The sequence below is a fragment of the Borostomias antarcticus genome, assembly GCF_949987555.1.
Source record: "Borostomias antarcticus genome assembly, chromosome: 7".
Taxonomy (NCBI): domain Eukaryota; kingdom Metazoa; phylum Chordata; class Actinopteri; order Stomiiformes; family Stomiidae; genus Borostomias; species Borostomias antarcticus.
This window is the reverse complement of record NC_140240.1, coordinates 8,396,566-8,406,565: the sequence shown is the minus strand read 5'-3', so window position 1 is coordinate 8,406,565 and position 10,000 is coordinate 8,396,566. Positions and strand designations below refer to the sequence as shown.

Here is a 10,000-nt window from a genome sequence, read left to right as displayed (position 1 = left end):
TCTAGCTGTCTCTCTCTCTGTCTGTCTCTCTCTCTGTCTCTCCCTGTCTGTCTCTCTGTCTGTCTCTGTGCTGCTAAGCATATTATGACACTCCCTGGTTCAGCCCTCTCTCATTACCATATTCTAATTACATTGGTTAAAGGGAAGGTTTGGGAGTTTAATGAATAAATTTGAAAGAAGGGTCTCTCTGGTGATCCTCAGGTTTGCCTCTCCAGCTGAATTAAAGGTGTGTGTGTATGTGTGTTTGTGTGTGTGTGTCTGTATGTTTGTTTGTTTGTTTGTGTCTGCTTGTGTTTGCTTGTGTGTGTGTTTGTTTGTGTGTGCTTGTGTTTGCTTGTGTGTGTGTTTGTGTGTGTGTGTGTGTGTGTGTGTGTGTCTATGTGTGTGTTTTACAAAACTCATCAGCATCCATAGCCATCTGCTTTAGTTTTTTATATTCACAGATGAAGCAGGCAGAGTGAGTCATCTCAACGTTCATGTTGAACATCTGCATTTCTCTCTTCAAATCCTCTCAGAATTCTGTTGGTCTCCAGCAATAAAGATTATGTTATTTTGTTTGTTGAATTTGATAGATTTGTGTTGGAGTCAGTCATGAATATTTAACTCCCTTCAAACCTCAAAAGAGACATAGTCTTAGGGATGGCGACGGTAGTATCCGCTTCTGTTCGCACCAAACAGCTCCCAAACTCAGCTTCACCTTATCTGCCGGCATCCAACATAGACGCTGCGCTCTGTGGCGGTGAGGCAGGCAGCTACTCTGTTTGATTGGAGTCGTTAGCTAAACAATGATACCGCACAGTCATTACCTCTGCTCTCCCTGCTCCACTGAGTGGCTTCCTCTCTGTCAAGGCTGTTCCCATATCTATCTGTGTGTGTGTGTGTGTGTATCCAACTCCTCCTCCAAATTCTGCTGCCTGCAGAAGCTACTCTGTCTCTCCATCGAGTCTCTCTTGTACTGGTCCTGTTGGGAGTGTGTGTACTGTATGTGTGTGTGTGTGTGTGTGTGTGTGTTGTGTGGGTGCGTGTGTGTATGTGTGCGTGTGTGTGTATGTGTATGTGTGTGTGTGTGTGTGTGTAAGAGAGAGAGAGTTCTGCGTAAATCATAGACTAACGTCAATAGGTGATTTGCATGCGAGTTGCAGTAGCACACTGCCAGTTTGGATTGATCTGTCTCTCTCCATCACTCTCATTGGATGGCTCAGTCCCACTTTGCCTCTCTCTGCCTGTCCCTGTCAATAAGCACCGCCAAGCCCTACACATCCTGGAGCACTGTGAGGTGAGACGTGGAGATGTTGTAAACGAGTTGGTGCAATGCAACTACGGTAGTTTTGAGACAAATGACACATAAATATTGCTGGCTAACCAATGCAAATGTACCAAAATCCACAAGCATACCGACCCCCCCTCCACACACACACAAAAATATGCACACATGCACGCACGCACAAACACACACACACACACACACACGCACAAACACACACACGCACACATATGGGTCAATGACATGACGTGCATATTTTTGTGTCCGGGTTGTTTATTTCCATTTAAAAATAAATTAATCAATTCAAGTCATATATGATTTTATTATATAAAACATGTTTAGTTTGAATCTATTTTCAGTAAATTCAAATAATATAGATTACTTTGTGTTTTGGCAGCTCAAACCCCCAAAATGTCAGGTGGCGCAACCGTCCGAGTAAGGAACAGATTAAGAAAACTGTTAAAAATGGTATTTTAATAATAATTAATTAAATATAAAATACTGTGGCATGATTTTATGTTTGAAACCTTTCAAATAAACACAATTTTACAAATAACAATAGTTTTAAAGCTATTGAGATAATTGGGGGACTTTTGTCCAGCAATTTGAGCTTTTCAAATGTCAGGGTGGCACAACCGTAAACATGGGACTTTTATTTTGAAGTCAAGAGGCGATTGCATCATCCAGATGTTGCATCATCCAGAGGACCCTATCTGACTTCCATGGCTGAGTGAAAAGGTTTGTAGAGCTCTCTCAAATATTGATAAAAATAGCTACTTTCACCTCATAGGTAGGATGGTACACTTTCCATGTCAGGTGGTACAACCAATGTAAAACTAGGAAATGTTTATTTTATCATAAAACTATGTATTCTGTCTTAAAATGATTTGTATGATATTGCTAGCATAGGTCAAAGCTCATGCAGGTGTCCAAGTAGAAGCCTGTTTAATTTGAAATCAGTTGCAAAAGTCAGGTGGCGCAACCCATAAGTCAGGTGGCACAACCCATAAGTCAGGTGGCACAACCCATAAGTCAGGTGGCACAACCTCAAGGAATGCCACTATATGAAATAAATAATGTTATTTAAAGCTTCAAGATGCTATAAAATGTTTATTTGTTTCAAGTTAAATATGTTATACACTTTGAAACCTTTTAACAATTATAATTTCTTAATTTTAATCATTTTAGATGCCACTCACAGTCAAAGAGAAAGCTGCACGACACAGGCAGCGCATTCAAAATGATCCAGCTGCAAGAGAAGCATATCTTGCAAAAAGAAGAGAGAGGTAATACATCTTGTGTGTTTAAATCAGATTCTTTTGCAGACAGTGACTAGATTTTCGTGTGCTACTCACAACCGGAAAATGGGCACCAGGATCATGAGACAAAATAGGCCAGCAACACACATGAAGGTCTCGCGTGAGTAGGACGCGGAATGTAGTCACTGTCTGCAAAATAATCTGATTTAAACGGTTCCTTCACAACGGAATATCATTATTATACCAGTTTTTGGCTACAGACATCCGTAGGAATTTGGGATATTTTCATATTTGAGATACGATGTCGGGAAAGAGGTAAGAATAGGCCCATTATACCAATTCCTGCCTATTGTTTTTGAAGCTGCGCGTGACTGTCTATTATCATTAATAGACATCACACCGGGACAAGATAAACTATAGTTTTGATAGCAGTTTATTTGCAGTTTTTTATTGGGAATATGCCAGTTTATTTGTTCTCCTGTATTATAGTTACCAGAGGAGGAGGAGAGAGGGAAAGATTGTGAAACCCCGGATCAGCCAGCTGTCCAGAAAAGAGCAGGAAAAGCTGAAGCAAGAATGGAAGCAAGACCAGAGAAAGCACAGGGAAAGGAAAAGGGCTACAGAGGAAATCCTCAATTTCACACCTGAATCATTAGATACCACTCCCACAGGTGGTACCCCAGCAGACCCCCAGCCTAACCCTCCCAACACTGACAGAGAGAATATTGTCAGTGTAGATGTAGTGCAACCCAGAGCATCCTCAACACCACAGAGAGTAGCAAGCACAAACAGTAAGACATGGCTAAGAGAGAAAGCAAAGATGCGCAGTAAAATGCACAAAATGAAAAGTGAAATAGAAGCTGGCAAACGAGAATCTGAAAAATTACAAAAGCGCATACAAAGGTTGAGGGCAAAAAAGAAGGAAAAGTCTACAACTGAAAAGAACAGATCAAGGAGAGCAAAGAAATGGCCTAAGCAGAGAAAGGAGAGAGTTGTTGACTTTCTCTGTCGTGATGAGAACAGTCGTTTACTGCCAGGGAGAAAAGATACAGTTACGAAAAACAAAAACAAACAACAGAGGCGTGTGTTAGTTAAGCCTTTGACTGAACTCCATCTGCAGTACAATTCAGAAATGCAAATGTCCGACAAGCTGTCTTACAGACAATTTGTTCGTTATCGTCCTTTCTTTGTCACACAGCCCAAAGCATCAGACAGGAATACTTGTTCCTGCTTGGACCACGAGAACGTCAAACTTCTGGCTGAAAAACTGCAGCAGAAAGGTCTTCTGGAAACTGCTAGCATTTCTCAGCTGTTGACCTCAATTGTGTGCAGTCCAGACAACAGGTCATGCATGTATCGAGTCTGTGCCAAATGCTGCTACAATGAGGTAGAGGTTGCAACACCCCAGATGGTGGAGACTGTGACCTGGCATCAATGGATAAGAAAACCCGTGAAAAAGAATTTCTATTTGCTTAGCACCATCCCCTTCCTCTCAGGCTTCCAGCACGTGACCTGGAACTTCTCGGAGAAGTCCCACGGAAAAGGCGCCCCCGACGGAGTTGGAGGTGCAGTCAAGCGCACTGCTGACTCTGCTGTCCAAATGGGTAGAGATGTCCAGACCCCAGAAGACTTTTACAGCCTCCTAACAGAAAGAAAATCTGAGATCAAGTACTTCTGGGTGAGTGAGGAGGACATCCAAAGATTAGATGAAGCGGTCCCTGAGGTTGTGCCCCCTGTAAAGGGAACGTTGGCACTGCACCAGGTCATCTCCACTGAACCAGGGAAAATCATGCACCGAGAGATCTCCTGCTTCTGCAGCAGACCACATTCATGCCAATGCCACAATACCACAACGGTCAACTTGCAACCAGCCAGTGCCCAAGATGAGAATGGTGATCTGGAAACAGCCAGTGCCCAAGATCAGAATGAACCACAAACAGCCAGTGCCCAAGATAAGAATGATCTGAATGGGAAGTTCATCTTAGTGAAATATGAAGGTCGGCCGTTCGTAGGACAGGTTCTTCAGGTAATTGGTGGTGAGGTTGAGGTGAGCTGCATGGAGCAGTTGGGAAGAAAGAATAAGTTCACTTGGCCGTATCCTGCTGACATCATCTTTTACTACACAGCTGATGTGCTCAAAGTGATCTCAGAGCCAGAGCCTCATTCACGGCACACACAGCTAACTCATGCAGACTGGGAGTGCTTTAGTATGCACACATGAAATGGGACAACTAACAATCCAATCTGCGCCAGCAGCAGCACCAGAGAGTTAACAGACCATCCTGACCACCACCAGACCATCTTGACCACTACCAGGCCATCCTGACTGCTACCAGACCATCCTGACAGCAACCACACCTTCCTGACAGCTACTAGACCACCCTGACCACCACCAGACCACCCTGACAGCTACAGACCATCCTTACCACTACCAGACCACCCTGACAGCTACAGACCATCCTGACAGCTACCAGACAATTATGACAGCTTCCAGACCATCCTGACCACTACCAGACCACCCTGACAGCTACAGACCATCCTGACAGCTACCAGACAATTATGACAGCTTCCAGACCATCCTGACCACTACCAGACCATCCTGACAGCTACCAGACCATCCTGACCGCTACTACACCATCTAGCCAGCTATCATACCATCCTGACAGTTACCACCAGACCATCCTGCCCTGACCACTACTAGATCATCATGACAGCTACCACACCACCCTGAAAGCTTCCAGAACATCCCAACAGCTAACATACCAGCCCATCCTGACCTCTACTAAATCTCTAATTGTTTTGGACTACGTCAGATATGACTTAATTGTTACCACAATCCATTTTCCAAAGTCAATGAATGTAGTGTTTTCAGACCTTAGAATACATTTAATGAATGAACATGGATATTTTATATTATATATCCTATACAGTATATATGGTATTTGAAGTATTTTGTTAAACATGACTACATTGTTCTTAAATCACAATCCATTTTTATCTGGTATTTTTTGTTGTTGCATTCCAGTTGCTATTAATTTGTACGTTTTAATGAATGATTTGAGTATTTGAAATATTTTGTCAAACATGACTTTATTGTTCTTAAATCACAATCCGTTCCAGTTGCTATGACTTTGTTTTTAAATAGGCCTACGTTTTATAGAATACTTTTTTATGAATGATTTGAGTATTTGAAATTTTTTTTCAAACATGACTTCATTGTTCTTAAATCACAATCCATTTAATGTCCAGTAATGTTTTAAAATATGTTTTATGAATTAATTTGGTAACTAATTTGTGCATCTAACTAATGAATACTTTAATAAAGACTGTTGACTAAAACAACTGTTTTTGTATTTAAAATAAAAAAATCATTTTTTTTCAATTATTCAGCATAGTTCTTGTCATTACTAATGTTGTCAGGTGGCACAACCGATAATCGTCAGGTGGTGCAACCAGTTAAAATGCATTTAAACCAATAAATGATGGATTAAAGTGGATAAATTGTTGATAAGTATGATGTGAACAGCTATTGTATTGAATACATTCATTTGTATATTTGTGTAATAATTTTTCTGTCTTTAAATGTAAAATTGGATGTTAAAAATACTAAATATCTGACCCTTAGAATGCATTAATCTTAAATTATTGTAAATATAATACACAACCCCCAAAAACGAATGTGTTAGGCAATATAGACACTCTAATAGATACTTGACAAAGATTTCCCTTCAAATAAATAATAGGAAAATATAAATAATTTTACACATTTTTGGTTGCGCCACCTGACATTTTTGGGCAGTCAAGTTAAAAATACAGTTAAAAAAAGAATTTAAACACATTGAAATGTTATTTAACAAATTAGGCTTGTTTAAGCACATTATTACAGATACAAAAATATGCATTTTATCTATTTTGAACAAACTATTTAAAAATAACTTTTTAGAACCCTTATTTGTCATTGACCCATATACACACTATGCAACCACCCCCTCTTTTAATCCTGGGAAGCTGAGAGATTTGATTAGGGTGACTTTTACAGACACACACTCCATATGAGAGAAGACATTCCATTCATCAGACAGACATAGAGAGAGAGATTGAGAGAAAGAGAGTGAGAGAAAGAGAGAGATTTTTTTGTGATTTTTGTTTTGGCAAAGTCTTTTGAATTGAATTGAATTGAATTGAGAGAAAGAGAGAGAGAGAGAGAGAGAGAGAGAGGGAGAGTGAGAGAGCGAGAGAGCACAGTGGCACCAGGGAACACAGGCAACGCTTGTGTGTAAGTAACTGTGTTGTGCCAGAAAACGACTGCCTGACATAAGACGATTGTTGCTAGTAAGCTGCATAGCTTTCTACATTGCTAGCTAGCTTGCCAATTTTACTCGCTGGCTAACAGACTATCGAAAATTGCTAGAAATGGGGATCACAGGATTTGTGATTCGATTATCCTAGTATTTTTTTTCTCCCTGCCCCTGCACGCCAGAAAAATCAAACAATATGGGTAAAGTAAACAAGAAGTAACGTGAGTCTACTTGACAATCTCCCATAAGGTAGCTAGTTGGGAAAGGTAGCTATAGGTTTTCGTTTGAATGATAGCAAAGCTAGTTGTATTCAATATAAATTGGAAACATTGGATTGTTTTGGAAAGTACTAGTGCATGGAGGAAATGCTGCTGGAGGTAGAGTTCATCCGAGGACAACCGAGAGAGAACATAAGGTATTGTGTACAAGTAGCCTCTTTGCTGAGACTGAAATCATGAACAAAGCAAAACACAGACAGCTAGCACACAGCGTTTGCTAGTGCTAGTAGCTAGTTATAGAACTCCAGCCAAATGGATGTTCATAGAATAGCTAGAATAGCTGGCTAACTTAAGTTAAGAAACTAGCCAGCTAGCCAGCCATTTGGTTGTACACTATGCTAGCTACTGGCTCACTTATAGCTAACGTTAGCTAGCTGTTTTGCTTTGTTACCAATTTCAGTCCCAGCAACTAGGCTAGAGTATAGTCCCCATATGAAAAAAGAAATTCCGTAGCTGCATGATACACTAATGGTATGCCGGTAATTCTAAAGGTTTAATACTAGCTAAACATTAGCTAGCCTGGCCAATGTTAGAGTTGTCTACAACTAGAGATGGCATGGAACGTCTTTACAAATCAAGATAGCCTGGATAGCCTAACAATGGCATAAATGTCAGTGCTGTTTGTTTTTGTTTTGTCTGTTAGCAGGATTATGCAAAAACTACTGGACTGATTTTCACAAAACTCGGAAGGGGCTCCTAATTAAAAAATTTATATTTACTCAAATTGATATTGATGTAATGATGGATGGGGATAAAGGAAAGAAAAAAGGGGGGTTATGAAAGACGGCTACTGAACGAGAAATCAAGAAAAAAGATGCAGCTAGCGAACTCCTGCCAGGACAAGATGAAGGCCTTGGAGAGAACGCAACTTTAGACTCAATTTGAAAAGTAGTGAGCGAGGTGGTGGATATGGGGATGGCAACACTCCAGGCTGAATTGAAAAGAGATCTCTCCGAATTCCGCACTTGTTTTCGAGACGATATGAAGAAACAAATGGACGAATTCACAATGGGAATACATCAGAGAATACAGAATGTGGAAGGCCAGATAGAAGGTGGAATGGGTGGAAGAGATGGAGGGAAGCATGACTGCCATGGAAAGATGGGACATCGGAGTCAAGGATGCCCTCATCCAGCTGCTCAGTAATCAATGGGCGCTACAAGATAAATTGTCTGACTTGGAAGGGCGCTCTAGCTGCAACAACATCAGGATTTATGGCGTCCCAGAGGATGCAGAGGGCACCTCCGTGGCTATGTTTGTTGAAAACCTCATTAGGTCGGAATTGGGAGACGACCTCGGCCGGGACCAAGACCGGGTCTTGAGGACAGAAAGCGCCCACCACGCCTTGGCACCAAAACCATCCGCACGGGCTCCACCACGCTCTATGGTGGTAAGGTTCCTCCAGTTCTCAGTCAAGGTGAAGATCCTTCATACCGCCTGGAAGAAGGAGCCAGGTTTCCAAAACAAGGGGGTATTTTTTTTACCATGATTATGCAGCTGACAGGCAAAGGAAAGAATACATTCTCGTCAAGAAGGATCTGAAGGAGAGGGGAATATGCTTCCAGACTCCTCTGACAAGAATGTGCATCTTTTTTTAATCGGGCACCGTTCTGTATAACAGCGTGTCACAAGCAGTGGAGGATTTGTGGAAATGAGGATTCACCTTGGTCGAAGCTATTCGGGGGACCAAGAGAAAGGACATTACCGAGGAGACGTTGGCACAACTTCTACCATGGGAGATGACTGAGCCCTGGAGCAGCGGAGACAAGTCCCAGTTCCTATGGCAAGTTAGGGAGAGACTGAATTCCGTAGGCCAGAGATGAGATCAGCAGCAGGGAATGAGTGAGTGATTTATTCTTAACCTCTTATCAGTGGATTACAACATGAGCTGATACCGACAGCTCTAGGACAGAGAGGCACAAGACTTGTTTGGGCCTACGAGTTCATAGACAGAGAGCCACGAGACTTTTCTTTTTCTTTAGCTAATGAGGGACTCCACCTTAAGGCCATTTCCCCTCACTGCCAAAGGTGACATGGCACCTTTTCAGTTGGAAATTCGGTACAAGGTTCTGTATTATAGTTTTTTTTAAGTTCTTTTTTCTTGTGTTATATTGTCTATTTTTTAAGTCTGAGATGTTACAAGTGCAAGGTTTCAAGCGCAATACTAATGCATTACCATTATAATATACTGTCATTGAATAAATGGGCTAAAGAATCCGATCAAACGAAGAAAAATGATAGCCAAAATAAAAAAGGATAGGGTAGATATAGCATTTTGGCAGGAAGCTCATCTCTTTGGTGCTGAACACGAAAAACTAAAAAAGTCTGGTTTTAGGAATACCTTTTTCTCAACATAAAAATGGTTAAAAAAAAGGGGGGGATCCATATCGATCTCTAATTCCATTCAGTTTGATATCATATCTCAAATAAGTGATAATATAAGGAGAGCTCTACAAGTTACTGAGCATATTAATAAGGAAAAGGCTAGTGCTATTGTTCTTACAGTAGTTCAGATGCTGAAAAAGCTTTTGATTAGTGGGGTGTGAATTTCTCTATTTAGTAATGAAAAGATTTGGTTTTAGTGAAGATTTTATAGGGTGTATTCAGGCACTTCTTCAGTATTCTTCTCCCACTGCAAGAATAAAGATTAACGGTAGTCTATCTAATTCTATAACTCTGCAACGTGGCTGTAGGCAGGGCTGTCCTGCCAGTCCCAGTCTTTTGAATTTATTCATCGAACCCCTGGCACAAGCAATATGCCAGGAGTCAGACTGAAGGGTATATCCATAGGAGGAGTGGAATATAAAGTAGGTTTATACGCAGATGATGTGCTGGTCATGCTCAATGACCCAGGTTCGGGGCTGCCACGGTTAAAGAAAATATATATGATGATCTTGATGG

General features: G+C 41.1%; 1 protein-coding gene and 1 long non-coding RNA gene across 2 annotated transcripts in view; one reads left to right on the top strand and one right to left on the bottom strand.

The window, feature by feature from the left end:
- Positions 1 to 10,000, bottom strand: part of camta1b (calmodulin binding transcription activator 1b) — a gene marked incomplete at both ends in the record, with an annotated part of 72,746 nt that overhangs the window by 41,942 nt on the left and 20,804 nt on the right.
- On the top strand, positions 1,975 to 5,902 carry LOC311311420. Its single transcript, XR_014630543.1, has 3 exons — positions 1,975 to 2,002; positions 2,453 to 2,550; positions 3,722 to 5,902. It is a non-coding gene; the product is annotated as an uncharacterized lncRNA (long non-coding RNA).